At 43.3% G+C, this 17,309-nt stretch overlaps 1 protein-coding gene across 4 annotated transcripts in view; it reads left to right on the top strand.

Annotated features, from left to right (window-relative positions):
* Nucleotides 1-673: 673 nt before the first annotated feature.
* The window catches only part of PAQR8 (progestin and adipoQ receptor family member 8), a 36,500-nt gene continuing 19,864 nt past the window's right edge, over nucleotides 674-17,309 (top strand). Inside the window, exon 1 of one of the 4 annotated variants that reach the window (XM_019734710.3) lies at nucleotides 674-830. The gene's annotated coding sequence lies outside the window, so the exon portion shown is untranslated. Of the gene's footprint in view, nucleotides 831-866; nucleotides 1,012-16,364; nucleotides 16,526-17,309 lie in introns of those variants that run through there. The other 3 variants (XM_074333070.2, XM_074333071.2, XM_019734712.3) reach the window with 3 other exon arrangements.

Raw genomic sequence — 17,309 nt, 5'->3', positions numbered from 1 at the left:
TCTCTTTTTGCAGACAATGAAGTCTGCTTTTTAACAGCAAAGGCAATTATTTGTCAACTGATGCTCCTACATCTTACGTATGTTTTTCTCGTGGTAAAATACAGATAGTACGGTGGGTGAGGAGTCAGTCTGGGAGTAGATGTGGAATTTCCTCTTCTCCCCCACTGCTTTATGTGTAGATCATTGCTATACAAGGACCGGGCAGAGAGTGCTGTGGGTTGAGGATACATGGTATAGAAATGGGTTCCCAGAATGTCAGTGTAAAAGGTGTTTGTCTGGTGCGTGAGTTACGAGTGTATTTCAGGGGCCCTCCTGGGTGTGTAATAACGATTTCATAGACCCTGAAGGTGCAGATGAGATTGGGGAGAGAAGGCCAGGATTAGGATCATTCTTGAGGTCGATGATGAAGTTTATTCTTGTTTCTCCCCCTCCTGAAGGACTTAGGAGATGGCCCCCTGGGGTGGATTCTTGGAAAGAATTGGACTGGAGTTAACATATCTCTTTCTCAACTCCTCCGGCCTTTCGCAGCTGAAAGGGGGCTGTGCGGGTCTCAGCCCTGGATGAAGGAAGAGGCGTCAGTCAACTTCCTCCGCCGCGGCAGCACCGGCCGCAGCTGTGGGTGCACTGGTCTGTGCATCCCGCCCCCGGGCCGGGAAGGGGCGGAGCTGGGCGGCGCCCGCCCCGGACAGTCCCCTTCTCCCAGCCGCTCCCCTGCGCTGAGCGGGTCCGGGTCACAGCCGCCAGCGGAAAGCTCGTATCTGAGAACCCAGCGGGAGCGCGGACTGGGCCGGGCTGGGCTGCGTGCACTGACTCAGCCGCTGCCCCTGACAGTGAGTCCCAGCGCTGGAGGAGCGGAGAGGGTCGGGCGCGGGATCAGGATCGCGATCTTGGGGAGCCCTGGAGCGAGAGCCCGCGGGGCGGGGATGACAGGATCGCGACGTAGGGGAGCCCCAGAACCCGAGTCCGGAATCGCGATGTTAAGGAATCGGAGTCCGGCGGGAGGTGGGGGTTGTAAGTGTCCGACTGTTGGGGACTTCCAGAACCCCAACCCCGAGGACGAGGCGGCGGGTCAGGACCCCGATGTCGGGGAGTCTCGGAGCCCGAGCCCGGAGAGCTGAGGCGTCAGGACCACGACGTTGGGTGGGAGGGTCTCCGGTGCGGGAACCCGGGCGTGGAGAACCCAAGGGGTGCCCTGTCGGCATTCTTGGGGCGCCCTCCGCCGGGCGGAGGAGAACAGAATCCCAGAGAGGAGTGCGGAGCAGAGGAAACCCGAGGCAGGCGGGGCGGGAGGGGAGCCCCGGAAAGGGTAGGGTGGGGCTGGCTTGTGGCTCCGGGGAAAGGTGGAAGGGGCTTCTCCGAGAAGGTGGACGCGGGAAGCAGAGTTGTGCGGAAAGCCGCGGGGGTGGGGGTGGGGGTCGGCGGGGGGGCGGCTGGTTAGGTTATAAAGAATAGGGCGTTAGAGAGATGGAACGCCGAGGCTTGGGGATCCGAGTTGACCGGGTGGGTGGTGAGGCAGGGACTCCGAGAATGTCTCGGCCAAGGGAACGCACCCCCCTCGATGGAATGGGGTTATGGACACCTCAAGAGGGCAGCCACTCGAGAGAGCAAGACCGGGCAACCCCAGGTGGGGCTCCCACACCCCAGCAACCTCGGAGGAGTGGTAGGAACTTAGGCGGGGGAGACTAGAGAGGGGTGCACCTTGCTGACCTGATGCGGGGAACTAAAGGCGATGAGGTCCCCCAGGTACTGACTGACAAGGGGGTGACCCAGCGTCCCGGACTGGCTTAGCTCTTTGTTGCGTCCTGTATTGCTGAGCTGGGTTAGAAGTGATTTTGGTCAGGGACAGGATGAGAAGAGTCTGAGCTTAAAATAATAGTTATAGAGTGAGATTTCAACTGTACACGTAAGATCTACCTGTGCGTGTGCCTTAGGCATAACTCATAAAGGTGTGTGTAATTTTTAGATCCACATGTGCTGCTTGCTCTCCACTCGCCTGTACAATGTGAGAGGCTGTTTTTAAGTAAAATCTGGAAGAAATTTAGCAGCGTCGGGCATACACACACACCGCCCACAAATGCACTGCATTCCTAAACAAAGTAAACACGAGGAGTATTGTACAGTGTTTGGATTGTTCGTGTTGATTGAAGGCTCTCTTACTGAAGTTAATAGGAAGTTACCTACTCTGAAGGTGGACTGCCTTTGCCCTCTTAAGATGTCCACAGTCTGTAACCACCCTTAGACTGCTGTACCCTTGACCAGGTCACCTGGCAGGGAGCTAGGCTGCATAGGACCTCAGTGGATAGGTATCCAAGTGTGTGTCTAAAGATAAACAAATGACCAGTGCAGTGTCTGTTTTTTTGTTTGTTTGTTTATCTTTGGTGCAGGCTCTCTGTATGTATGGTAATTATTTAGTGTAATGATAATTCAGGAAGGCCTGGAATTCTATTATGTGGATTTCTCTATTGGAAGGTTCCTGGGTTTTGGGAGGCCAGGGGAAGAGAGATGCCCCCTACTCCTTTCCTTCAGTGCCCTGGATACAGGTCCATCTTCTGACAGACACTGTGATTTGAGCTTCCTGGGAGGATCAAGGACTCTGTTGCCAGCTAGCGTTTGTTGGGCCATTTTTTGTTTGTTTGCTTGTGTTTCTTCATGAAAAGGAAATCTTCAATAATTATGCAAGTTAACGGGAAAGCAATTTATGCATTTTACAAGTATCATTTCAAGACAAGCCTTTTTTCATTAAGAGGGTGGTCAGAACTTTGCACAAATTCTGCATTATCATTATTGCAGCAGCATATGTATTCGCTTGGACGTAAAGCTAACCCACTCTTCCAATTCTTTATCCAAATGTTAAAATAAATATGCCAGTATTTATACATTCAAGTGAGTATTTCTTCCCTTCAGAAGCCTCATCTTGGCAAGCTGTGATGCTGTCATTGCTGAGAATAATTTTTGGAACAGCTTTGGAGCTGCCTTCAGAGTTTGCAACACATTTAACTGAATTGCCTCCTGATGGCAAACCTTCCTCAGTTGGGAAAGAGCCAAGCATAGTGTGGGGCCAACTGTGGCCTCTAAAGTGGGGAGCCAAGGTTGTAATAGGAAATATGCCCATTAAAGTAATGAGAGTCCTCTTGAAGTACTGGCAGTTCCAAAAGGGACATCCAGTAAAGGCATGTGTATGTGTTTAGGATTGGAAGGTAATTGAAGTGTTCATTTGGGTGTTTATGCTCTGGTAGGTGTGTAAAAAAATTGGTCTGTCATCTTATTGTTATACTTTATGGCCTATTGACCTGGACAAAATAAGCCTTTCTTTTCCCCTTGCAGGTAGGTACTCTTTACCAGGCTGTTTCCGTCACTGCATTTTTACAGAAAACAAACAAGAGATTTGTTTTCTCTCTCTCTCTCTCTCTCTCTCTCTCTCTCTCTCTCTCTCTCTCTCTCTCTCTCTCTCTCTCACAAAGATACCCAGAAAGTCACTTAATCCACGTGTGTAGTTAATGCCTGATACTTGAGGTTTTATGTGAAAGGATCTGTATAGAAGCAAGGGGAAGGGAATTTCTAAAAAAAATTCATTTCAGCCTCGGAATTCCATGGCACACAATGTGAAAAATTAACTTCACATCTCCTCTTTCTTCCAATGCATGTCTGAAGAGATACTGTGGAATTAAATGAGCTACTTAGCACACAGAAGGCACCCAGTAAATGGGAACTCTTGTATTATGCCTGGTTAGTAAATTCTCAAACAGATACAGCTTTGGTTTTTTAACTGAGGGTGTACAGAATCAGTCCAGGTTTCTTGATTGCATCCCTGTGTCCAAAAAAAGGGCAGGGAGATAGACTTATGGCCTTCAGCATCTGTGGTTCCTTCTGCATTCTGACTCAGGTTCTGGCCTGGGTCTGCTAGGCAGCAAAGCATAGGCTGCAAATCACTCCAACCAGGTGAACAGGACCGTCCCCCAGATCTCTGTTACGTAGAGCAAAGATGAGCTGAGGGTGGAGGAGCTTTCTGTTTCACCTGAGCTGCACTTGGAAGGAGAGAGCCAGGCATGAAGGCCCCTTCCACTGAGCTTATCTCCAGGCTTTCCTGAGACCCCAGTCTTTGTATGGTCAGAGCAGGCAAGGAGGTCTGGCAGTTTCCCTTTACTTTTCCTTAACCCCTCCTACTCAAGCAAAAACTTCCCGTAGAGTTCATTCACTTTTAGCAAAATCCTCCAAATCCTCTCCAGTTTTTGTTCTGCATGGAGTTACCCAGCCATATGGGAGGAGAAAGGAGGCCTCCCATAAAGTCCAGGCTCCACTTTGATCTTCATTCCTTTCTGTTTTCCTGGAGCACACTGAAGCCACGTGATCGAGTAATCCACTCGCAGTTACCAGCAGAGCTTCAGCGCCGTGGGGGTGGGGCAACATGCTGGGGCAGAGAGTGTTCAGCAGACAGGATGTAAATAACCCAGCAGTGAGCTAGAAACTGTTAGTTCCGTGGTGCTCAGTCCTGACTGGACAATAGAATCAGCTGGGGCTATCTAAGAATGCTGATGCCCAGGCCTCACTCCAAACCATTGATTGAGAATCTCAGAGGGTATGGCCTGGGCATCAGATTTTTTAAAGGCTCCTCAGATGATTCTGATGCCCAGTGAGAATTGAGGGTTGGGACCGTGCTTTGTGAAATTAATGATCTGCATTAAAAAACAAACAAAGAAAAAAGAATCGAATTAAAAATATCAGTGACGTACGTATTATTTAAGCTTTTGGTTTAGTGATGAACATATGCCTGTTGCAATGTTAAATATGTTTCTTCTAATGGGTTGCAGTTAAAAAAAGTTTGAAAAACATTGTCTGAGAGCCTTAGAGGTATTTAATTAATACTGACAAATTTACCTCTTGCAATATTTCTGTGCGAGCATCGGCTGGACAGATTTCAAAGTGCTCTTATATATATATACCTTGTCAAATACGACTTTTGCAACCATCCTATGAGGCCCAGAGAGCAGATAGCATCATACTGATTTTTTCACTTGGAGTTGGAAAGGGTAGGAAATTTGTCAAAGTCACAATGAGAAAATGGCAAAAACAGGGACTCACACCCAGGGCTTCTGATTACTGCCACAGGGCTCCGTTGACCACATCTTTCTGTCTCATCTGGTTTAGCAGACCCTGTGGAAAGGAACTGCAACTAGAACATGAGGCTGGTTTCAGCCTTGTAAAAATAGTTATTGACTGAGCATTTCCGAGTGTCAGGATTACTTCATTTAATTCTCAGAACAATTCAGTGAGATTGCAGTTATTACCACCCTTTCCCAAATGAGGAAACTGAGGTACAGAGAATTTGGGACATGTCCAAGGAGCAGAGCTCTGACAGCAAGCCCATATTCTTTATCTGTGCTCTCTGTTGCCTCAGTATGCATTTGTTGGCATTTCTGTAGCTTCTAGACGCCTGTCTCTAGGGGCAGTTTAAGTAGCAGGGAAATGGCCGTGTGTCTTAGTCAGCTCAGGCTGCCATAACAAAATGCCACAGACTTGGTAGCTTAAACAACAGGAATTTATTTCTCACAGTACTGGAGACTAAGAAGTCCAAGATCAAAGTGCCAGTAGATTCAGTTCCTGGTGAGAGCCCTCTTCCTGGTTTGCAGATGGCTTCCTGGCTTGCTGTGTCCTCATATGGCAGAAAGACAGACAGTGAGTGCTGAGTGAATGCCCTAGAGAGCAAGAGAGTAAGCGCTCTGCTCTCTTTCTCTACTAAACCCATCGTGGGGACCCAATCCTAATGACCTCATCTAAACCTTACTACTTCCCAAAGGCCCCAGATTCAAATATCATCACATTGGGGATTAGGGCTTCAACATAAGAATTAGGGGGGATGGGAGGATGGTACACAGACATTCAGTCCATTACCCCTTAGTACTTGTAGCTTCCATTCACCTTTCTTTATGTGTGTTGTTGGAACCTTCCCACCTCCACCCACCCAGTGATTAAGGGAGGAAAGCCCTCTCTGCTGCCAGACCTACTTTATGGAGACTGGCCCGGGTTGTTTGTGATACTTAATGCCACATATTACTGAAATTCATGGTGTGGCTTAGGTAGTCGTGGCTGAGGAGGAATGTGAACACTAACCTTTGTGGAGTGAGATCTTGATGGGCTTCATAGTGGTCTGAGAACCAAAGCTTATGTTGTTCATTCATTCATTCATTCATTCATTCATTCATTCATTCATTCATCAAATATTAAGGGCCTGGGCCTGTGATACACACTGGGGATAGAATGATGACCAATAATGCAATCCCTGCCTTTATGGAAGCTACAGTTTTGAGGTAAGTTTTAGAGATGACCCTCCACTTCATAGGTAGATGGGGAAAGTATTTATCATGGCCTTTTAATACGTGTGCCCAGGGCTAAACTCACCAGGCCAAAGCAAAGCTCAAGCCACACGTCAATAGGAGGACACTGGTTGGTTACCTTCTCAGAAGGTTAGAGGGGAAGAATTAGATTTCACATTTTCCCACATTGTATTTTGAAACCACACTTCTCCAAAGGTGGGGCACTGGTTTGGTTTGGGCTACACTTACCCAAACCAGTTGAAGATGGAATTAAAATACACTTACTCTACTGAATATTGCCTGTAGATCATACTTTTGTGAGAAATGACACTTTTTGCTGGTGAAGACCGTCTTCTCATTTTTGTCTCAGGCTTATTCTAAAAAGCAATGTTGTATAAAATGTGGAAGAAAAGGGAAGATGATGTAAATATCAGCATTGGAGTGTAATGGCTCTTGAATGAGAAAATGTGTATTCTCCATGGTGTATTTAATTCTGTCCAAAGAATTCATTCCAGGAGTCCCATCTTAGCTATTCTGTTCCTGCACTTAAGCCAGATAAAGGCATTAACGTTATTCTCTTGAGTTGCCATGAGTCCTGAGTACTTTAGAAAGTAGAATTAAGTCAGTTTCCTGCCTGTGTTAAGGCCCAGGTTGGAATTGGTTGCAGTACTAGAATGTCACCCAGACAGGCAGGTCCAGGTGAAGCTCCAACAATGTCACTGAAACTACGTAACATTTCAGGAAGATAGAAACAGGGTCATCAAATCTCAGTTGGATGAAGAGGCTCAGGTTAGTTCTCAAAGTGCTATAGGTATTTCTTGACTTGCATGGCCGTTTTTTTCTCTCTTTAAAACATTCTGATTTGTTGTTTGTGGCTTATGTCCCCAGAAGTAATGCTACTTTCTTGGTTGCTGCTATCAATTCATAGAGTCCCTGACAATTTTCTGTCTCATCTGGGGTGTTAATCATTTTAGATCTTTGTAGTTGAAGAGTCACTCTGACAGAAGAGTACTTGGGAGGAAGAGGGAGAAAAAGGAAATATTCTTGGGGGTGTATATGGAATCATGCCAGAGCAGCAGAGATGTGCATCTATAGGGATTTTTTTGACCATTTAATAAGTGCCTAACACTATGCTAGATACTTTGAAGGAAACAAGAGGAGCGTGAGGCATGGTTCTTGTGCTTAAGGAGCCTATGATTCATTTGGAGCATCAAATTATTTTTCTCACGTGAAAGAGAAAGAAAACTTTAGACTGTTTAGAGCTAAGTGCTGGGCCTTGAAACACTGGTGGTAGGTGTGTGCCACTCAGTTTAGAAAAGGACAAAGTCAATGTGTGCTCTTACAGTCAGAGTGTAATTCAGGAGAATCAAGCTGTGTGAAATCTTGAAAGAGGGTTAACATTCAGATGGAGAAGTGTGCATTTCTCATGGAGAAACAGCTTAGGCAACAACAGAGGCCAAAATCAGAATGGTACATGTGTATGGAAGGCCATGAGGAAATCACTTTGTTCTGCTTCATTTCTTTCCATAGCATGACGCACCCCTTCACGTATTAATGTGTTTTAATTAATTCACTTAGATTCTGTCTTCTGCACTGGTTCACAGTGGTCAGCTACATAAGGAATACATAGGGCAATATTTCAGATCTAGCTTTCCTTTTGCAGTTGAGTGTTTGGAGAAAAAGAAATGAAATCATGAAAAACATTTTCAAGGGTCTGCTCTGTGCTTGGCACAGTTTTAGTGTTGGTGACTCAGAGATGATCAAGACCCCTGCTTGCATGTAACATATTCTCTTGGGAGGCGACAGATAATAAAAAAATAAATCAAGAAATATATTCTTTTCGGTAGTGAACAATGCTATGAAGAACAATAAAACAGGATAAGGGGAGAGAGCGTGCTGGTTTTAGATACGGTTAAGGTAAGGATAAGACAAAGGTTTTGGATGAGCCCTAAACTTCTGTGGAGAAGACTGGATCACCAAAGAGTGGATTCAGACTTTGCTAATGGAGCTCCAGCTTTATTATTTACACCCATCTCATCCATCTGGCTGTTCCCAGACCATCCATGTTTCTAGAGAGGCAGGCTACTATCCTGGTGCTTCTTTGACCTAGGGACAATGCCTCTGTGACCTTCTCTGATATATAACAGATTACATTGATGGAGCACGTGCTGTGTGCTAGCAGTTTAACCTGTATTGACCCTCTTGACAATTTGTAGATAATGGACATTCGGCAAGTGTCTCATAATAGTAATAAGAATGGCCTCGTGAGACTTGAATTTGGCTCTATTTTTCTCATGACTTTTTACTTTTTATATATTTTTTTAATTTAAAAGATATTGTCACAAGACATTTGTGAAAGGAGAAGAGGGAACCACAGAGAAGAGGACGTGTAGGTATCGATGCCAATAACCTGATTATCTACACGGCAGCTCTGTGAAGATGAATTGCAGCTCCATTAAAATTTTGTCATAGGAAAGAAAAAGAAAACATTATGCCATTTATAATTATGTGGCTGTGATATGTCTCATGACCTGGAGAACCACTGTCTAAATATATTAACTAAATTCCAGAGGAGGTAATTATAATCCATCTGTGTGTACATGAAGACGTATAGAGATGCAAAATTGCTACTGTGTGCTGAGCAATTACTGTGTTCAGGCATCATACATCACACTCGACATTCTCTCTCATCCCTGAAACAACCTTCGGAGGGAGATATTCTAGTTTATCGAGGAGAAAATGAAGACCAAGTGGCTAGCCCAAGGCCATTATAGTTAGTTAGCAAGTGTCAGAGCTGGAGCTGGAGATTCCTTGTCTGTGAAGAGGGCATGGGGTTGATGAGTTTGGTTTAATTATGGGCTGTCTTAGAGTGCATATCTAGCCTGGAATTGGTCCAGGGTGAGATTTCCTGTACCTCCTGCTCATCACATATCTAAGAGTTTCCAGAAACTGGGAGTTTCTGGGACTGACTCTGAATTTATATAAATGATTCCCTGAACCTACTGGAGGCATAGACTCTGGTGGTAGAGGGCAGGGGAGGAGGGAGGTGCATAGAACTATTTTTAATTATTTCATATGCCTACAAAACGGCATATATGGGGGTGGCCGGTTAGCTCAGTTGGTTAGAGCACTATGCTTGTAACACCAGGGTTGCCGGTTCGATCCACGCATGGGCCAGGGTGAGCTGCACCCTCCACAACTAGATTGAAACAACTACTTGACTTGGAGCTGATGGGTCCTGGAAAAACACACTTAAAATAAATAAAAGTTTTAAAAAATAATAAAATGCATTATTTTAAAAAAAAAACCACGTATATATGGGTGTCAAATAGCTGCACAGGCCATTAAAACTAGGAAGTGCTTTGCTTTCAGCTGGGATATACCAGCTCAATTTGGATCCACCCACCAGCTCATTTAAACTCTAACTCAAAATCCAGACTTGTGCTTATGTGTGTCTGACTAAAAGTGGGGTAGTGAATATTTAATGGTGTGGTTGATTAAGAAAACTTTCAAAGCATAAAAAACTAATAATAATCAATTGAAAACAGTATAGATGGTGAAAAGAATGGGCAATAATGGATGGCCTAGCGTGACGGTGAAGTTCTCAATGCAACCCCCTGTCCCACCCCCACCCCCACCTCCATTGCTGGCCCCAGAACCACCCATGTCTCTAGAGGGCTGGCTGCTATCCTGGTGCTTTTTTGCTTAGGAACAATGCCTTCAAGACCCTCTCTGATATATAACAGATTACATTTATTGAACACATATGGTGTGCTAGCAGTTTTACCTGTAGTATCTTCTCTGTCTCTTAAACTTTCCTGTTACAGGAAATTTGAAACAGACAGAATGATATAATAAACCCTCACATGGCCATCCGCCGACTTCAACAATTATCAACTTAGGGCCAACTTCTTGGTATATATCTTACCTCCAAATGATTTTGTAGTAAACTGCAGATATATCATTTTTTACGAGCATTTCAAAATGTATTTCTAAAAGATAAGGAGTCTTTTATAATAATTCTTTAAACTTCACTGCAACCTTACTATAAATCAGGTACCATTATGTCCTTATTTTATAGATGAAAACAATGAGACACACGGAGATTAAATGACTTGCCCAAGGTCACCCAGCTTGTAAGTTGCAAAGTCAGGATTCAAACCCAAGTTGCCTGTCTCCAGAGCCCATCCTATTAACCATCATGCTACATGATTGCCACCAGACCCCTCCGCTGTAGCTAATCCTACAAGATGGAATTGGATTCCGGGAGTAGAAGTACAAACTATCAGAAGCATGACTACTGATTTCTGTTAATTCAGCCACCCAACCCTTGCTGCAAACGGGGTCTGTTTATGTATGTAGGGACAGAATAGCTGTGAAAGGCTTGGAACTGTCATCTCCAGAAATGAAAGAAACAGCCTGAAATATTGGTGGATCCTGTTTGGGCAGCAAAACGGATAAAGTACCATTATTGTGAGAGTGTTTGAAATATTGGAGAAACCCACAATGAAAAGGACTTGACAGAAAATATGACAGTCATTGGGCTGCCAAGCAAGTAAAAGGCTTCTATTAAAATGAATCTTCCGTTGGTTTTCTCTCTTGGCAGAAGAAATCGGAGTCTTCCCATTGAGTCTTTTCAGTTTGTTTCTAGCACAGCTAATTGTATTTATTTGTCTCCAGAATCACATATCTGCCTCCTCTTGCCTTTTCTTGAGGTCTCTTGCCTGCTGTGTACTACTGTTACTGCCAAAGACGTTCTCCTCACCTGGGAGCCAGTTGGCTGACAACACAGTAGATGTTGGGAGGCCAATTCTGCCACTCCAGAGAGCTGACCTGGTCTCTGGTGTCCAAGCCCACCTCAGGGGAGAGGGAGAGAGATTATATATAAAATCTATGGAAGGAACCATGCCGTTTGCCTTGTATGCGCCTGCCTGGTCCATCAGTGTTAAGAACAAAGCAGAAAGCAAGTGAATACTATTGACTGAATACTCTCAAGAAAGCTTTGCTAGTCCAATTTCAAGAAACTGATTCTCCACTTTCCCTATCAAAACAAGCATTGCATTCATTTTTCTGCTTAATGCTTTCCTTTGGCTTTGGGATCAGTGACATTTGCTTGGTTCTCAAACCTCAGTCTCTTTTTCTTCCCCCTCCCCCACGCAGTCCCATCACAGCCATGTAACTGCTGAAGAACTCCCCAGCTCCTTCTTAACCCTCTTGCTCATGGGACACTAAAAGGTGGTACTTGCAAGGGTGCAGTTGAGGTACTTGTCAGGAAGAGCTTAGAAATTTCACCTTTGGCTCTCTCTGGGACATGCCAGTGAGGACCTCAGCTGGTATCCTTTTCAGGGAACATCTCGTATTTTCTTTAAACATTCATTGTAGCTATCCCAAAATAGTTTTTTATGATTGATGTGACTTCTGCTTTTTCTAAAAGTTGAGTGGGGAGAACAGTGGACCGCAAGTTGCTTAGGGGTGGCAAATGCATGGCTCTGTGCCTCCTCCTGAGCCCGGTGTCCATCATGGTACATCCATCACAGCACCTCTTCCTCTGAGCTTGGCCCAGGCCTGATGCCTCTCAATACAGGACTCCAAGGAAGCCCTTACCAACCAGGTTGGAACGAGGGTTGAAACCTCTTTGCTGTTTTCTCAGTAAATGGTCTTTAAAGCCCTTCCCGTACCAAAATCCTGTGAGCCTCTCTTGTGGTCACATTAAGTCACTGACAGCTAGGGACCAGCTCTCCTCTTTCATCAAGAATCAGATCAAAGGGAGGGGAAATGTTACCACCCAAGAATGCTAAACCCTTTCTGGAACGCAGGTGACAAGGGGAAATGTTTTAAACGTTGATGATTTATGGAGGACTTAACGGTCCTTGACACTCCCTTTTCAACCGATAGTAGGTGTATTCTTTTTTATGGGAGAAATGGAATGCTTCATGCTCAAGGGGAATATAAGGAAATGGAAGCACAGAGCCTGTCCTTAAGGAGTTCCTAATCTGCTATAGCAGTTATATTAAGCTGAATTGAGATTCAGTGTAGTTTAATGAGATGCAAAAGCAAGAAACTTACTGCCTAGTTATAATTAACTCACTCTCAGATAACTACCAATTGTCTTTATTTTTGAAGAAGTTTGGAGGGTATTCAGATAATGCCTATAAAGAAACAGGAGTTCCTTGACAGAAGATGTTTTAAATATTCATACGACATTACAAATAATATACTGGGCTATAGGAATGGCTTGGGCCAGTCTGTATTCCCCAGAAATCATTACCTTCTGGTAAACTGTGTGGGCATAAGCTGCACGGGCTGCTCCAGGAAGATTGACAGAGGATGCCAGGCTGCTGTCTGCATGATTAAGGGCACAAGTGTGGTTTTCTCTTGTTTTAATCAACAGAACATTCTTTTGCAAGACAAAGTCAAATCAATGCTCATTTTGGAATGCTCTGATTCACCATCAAGGATTGGCAGAGGTAGTTTTCCATTTCAGGAGTCTCAACTAGATATTGGGGGAGTTAGGGGTGGGGAACCAAGCATTAGATTGGCCAAGTATTTTAAAGGTATTATTTAAGAATCAGGTTAGATTTAGAATTCTCCTTCCCCTTAAGTGTGTACTTTTATCTAGCAATGCATATCAAAAAATTATACTTAAGCTGAAGTAACTTCTGGCTTACTATTATTCTTTACATTCTCCATCTTTTTGGATGTCATATGAAAAGGGTTAAAAAACAAACAAACAAACATTGTTTGCCTTTGTTTTTTGGGAATCACAAAGTGGTCCGAAGTAGCTGAAGTCTCCAAAGGGGATGAATGGCTGGTGAGGCTGAAATAGCGAGTTGGGGAATAATTGCAACTTTTCAGTGGATACTACAACCCTTTGTCAAAGAGAGAGCTGGGGTGGTGGAAATTAAACTGCAAGTATTGACCTTGAATTTTCTGTAACAATAAGCACTTGTCTCTTCCCAAGACCATATGACCTGTGGAACTTGCCAGAGTAGCTTCTGGCTGGTACTGTATCTTTTGTTCTCTAAAGACACCCTGGGGACTTTAAAATGCACCCTTTAGGGTTTTAAAATCATCTTATTTAAAAGCATCTTATTGGAATGTTAACTCAGTGGTAAACTTATGTATTGATGGCTATTATACACTGAATAAGCTTAAAGCTTGGAAAGTGATACTTTCTGGACCTGCAGTCATCTTGTCTTAGGCTTGTAATTACATTCGTGGTGTGTTTTTTTTTCAACATTAATTCAGAAATCTCAAATTGTTGACTTTTATTATTCTCAGTTTACAGATGGCACTACTGGTGCCAGAAGGATTGTGGTTTATTTTGAAATATGTGTTTCACTTAATTTGATAATAGTAGGATTTGGGCCTTCTGTCTTCTAGCTCACTTTGCCTCCAAAAGCGACACAACCTCAAAGAAGAAAAAGTTGTGCGTTTTTAAATGATGTTTACTATAATGGATGTATCTTATTGACATTGATGACCGTGTATCTACTGCAATATAGCTTTGATTAATCAAAGTCTTCAATTATGCTAATTCTTACTGACATAGTCCACTTAAAAAAGAAAAAAAAAACACACACATCAAAACACAGGAAAGTAAAGTCCTATCAGAACATTTAAGAACAACTTCCTAGTTGGGCCCTAGGCTCACCAGAGAAACCTTCCAATCTTCTTGACCCTTGGTTAGTACTGCGTGATCCAAGCTGCACTGATCATTGATATACAGAAGGAGGTGAAGAACCTAGATAGTTGTGAATTATCAAAATTACTTTCACTTACACATTTAGGAAAGTGAACAAGTATGTTTTAGAATGATTTTCAGTAAATGAGGTTGAGACAACATTGCCTGAATCGTGCAAAAGTTCAGGTCACGGCATCTGGAGCAAGGCTTCCTGGGTACAGATTCTGGCTCCACTGCTTCCTGTCTGGGTGACTTTGGGCAACGGGACAGAAAGGTAAAAATGAGGTATATGTGACATCCTGGAAATGAGGTAAGGCACCCTGGGGCTTCAGAAGGGTGGAGGGTAATTCGCAAGACAATAAGAACAGCAGAAATTCAGTAATTAGATGTTTGCCCTGCCCTGTAGATAGATTATAAAAAGTTATCTCTGGGAATAACTGTTATTATGGACAGAGTCCCTAATTTAAATATTTTAAGGGAGAGATAAAGTTTCTCTTGAACCCACGAGGTCTGGATTGTCTTAAAATAGTCCATGTACAAAGCAGCATGTCATGGGGAAGCCTGTTCTGAACACTTCAACTCCATTTCATAGAGTTGTGAGGAATAAATGAGTTAATAACATTCAAAGGACTTAGAACTGTGCCTAGCATAGAATAATTGCTCAATATATTGTTATAATTATTACTGGTGACTAGATAAAGTGGAGTACCAGGTTAAGATGAAGGAAGACTCTCTCTCTGGCTTCTGGCTTGAGGACCTGGGCGCAGCCGTTTACTGAGATAGAGGAACAAGGAGCATGGGACAGAAGCAGGTTCAGTAGAGGAAGCTCAGTTCTCTCTTGGTTGTGTTCATTTTGAGGTATCATTGTTACAAATGAGCAGATATCAAATGGGCATCAGATAGACCCTGGCCAGAGAATAACTAACTAAGTTTTCCATGTACTGCAATACAGATTCTGTCCTTGGTTTTGTTACAGATTTCTTGTGAGCTCTCCAGAAAAACTAAATTCCATGTGCTTCAGAATTTTCATCTGAATGATATTAAACATAATAATGGCACATAGTAAACATTCAACAAATATTTGTTAAATGTATACTTGCTTTCATAAGGTCGTAAATAGTTTGAATAAAGGTAATGTGTTTGTGTATACACACACACACACACACACACACACACACACATTCAAAGCCAAATTGATATTTTGACATAGAAACAAGGAAAATAAAGTATACTTCCAGTGTATCTTTCTTTCACAATTCATTCATTCATTCTTACAATGTATATTTACTGAGCATTTACTCTATGCCAAGTACTGTTCTAGGTGTATGGGATACATCAATGAACAAAATAGACAAAGAGCCCTCTGCAAGTGGGGCTTATGTTCTGGATAAACAGTAGGACTAGGGAGGACAAACAATAAATATAATAAATAAAAATAATATGTTAACATCACTGAACCCAACAGGATGGCTACAATTAAAAAACAACAACCCAGATAATAGTAAGTTTGATATGGGTGCAGAGAAATTGGAATTCACTGTGCACTGTTAGTGAGAATGTAAAATGGTGCAGCTGCTATGGTCCTCAACAAAAGAAAAAAAGCATAGAATTACCAATGATCCAGAAATTCCACTTCTGAGTATATATCAGTAAGAATTGAAAGCAGGGTCTTAGAGAGATACTGACATACCTATGTTCATAGCAGCATTATTCACAATGGCCAAAGGTGGAAGCAACCCAGTGTCCGTCAATGGATGAGTGGATAAACAAAATATAGCATATGCATACGATATATTAATAATATTGTTCATTTTTAAAAAGTAGGGAAATCCAGAAACATGCTGCAACTTGGATGAACCTGGTGGACATTATGCCAAGTGAAATAAGCCAATCACCAAAAGACAAATACTGTATGATTCCGCTTATACGAGGTATCGAGTAATCAAATTCATAAACTGAATGCAAAAGGGTGTTTGCCAGGGGATGGAGGAAGGAAGGAACGGGAAGTTTTTGTTTAATATGTACAGCGTGGTCGTTCTACAAAATGAACAGGGTTGTAGAGGTTGGTTGCACCACAATGTAAGTGTATTTCACGCTACTGAACTGTACATTTAAAGGGGGTCAAGATGGGAAATTTTAGGTTACGTATATTTAACCACAATTGTAAAAAAAAAAAAAAAAAAGGTATGAGCAAAAATATATTAAGTCACAAGGTGAAAAGTGCTGCAGAGAACAGAAAAAAAAAGCAGAGTGAGGGGGCTCTAAGAGCGCTGGGGAGGGAGCAAATGCAGTATTGGATCAGTAGGGCAGTTGAGAAGGTGAGACGTGAGCAAGGACCCAGAGTTGTCTGTCCCTTGGCTGCTGTTATAATCTGTGTCTAAATCTTCCAGGGTCCTGAGGTGGTGTGTGGCGGTGCTGGGGGAATGATCAAGTGGTGGATATCTGTAAAGATTACGTTGGTGGGCAGCTGATGCAGAAACGATGGCCGTGGGCATTTCAGCTGGATTGGAAAAACAATCCGGACACTCAGGTAGCACTTGCACAGATTATAATCAGATGTCATCTGAGACTTGAGGTTATGTTACAGTCAAGAAAAATGGTTGTTTTTATACTTGGCCCTTTCTACAATCAAACTCTATAACTTAGAGATGACAATCAGGAGTTTGACTTTTTAGTTCGTCCTAAGTCTGCATATTGTGGTGTAAGCCATTTCCAATAGGAGTTTTAAACTCCTTCTTAAGACGACAATTTTCAAGGCTTCCGCTGACCTTTCTGTCAACCCGTAACTGGGAGGGCAGCTCAAGAGTACTTATTTCAGTTATTCTTCATAGGTAGGTCATATGGCATGGAACTGTGAGCTGCTTATAAAAAATCCTGTGACCTGGACATGCTTTGTTACTAATTTATGAGGCTGGGATAAGCAGGTATCAACTTGCCATCATTTAAGCCATACTTTGTACACATGAAAAAAGTGAAAGAGGTTTGCAGCGTGGGATTCTTGAACTGATTTGTCCACATCTTGTTTTGTAACCTTTTCCATGTCTAATAAGAAAGAAGTATAATGAACATGAATCTCTACTTTGGAATCAGGAGGAAGTCCCTCGCCGTGCCCCCAGTCCAATGCCACTGAGCTTGGACGAGAGTAGACAGGCACCTTTGCCCCTGTTCAGCCCTGTCTCTGGCCAAGGATTCTGAAGCTATATTACTGGCCGTTCAGAACACACATGGCTGCCTGTGACTCCCTCCCCACGCTCAAGTTGTACAGTAATTGGTAAGGTCTCAGGATGAGGTGGAGGGAGGAGGAATAGATTTCA

The sequence above is a fragment of the Rhinolophus sinicus genome, chromosome 2, assembly GCF_057876585.1.
Source record: "Rhinolophus sinicus isolate RSI-liver-muscle chromosome 2, RSI-T2T, whole genome shotgun sequence".
NCBI classification, from domain to species: domain Eukaryota; kingdom Metazoa; phylum Chordata; class Mammalia; order Chiroptera; family Rhinolophidae; genus Rhinolophus; species Rhinolophus sinicus.
Note: the sequence above shows the minus strand (reverse complement) of the source record. Positions and strands in the feature narration are given on the sequence as shown.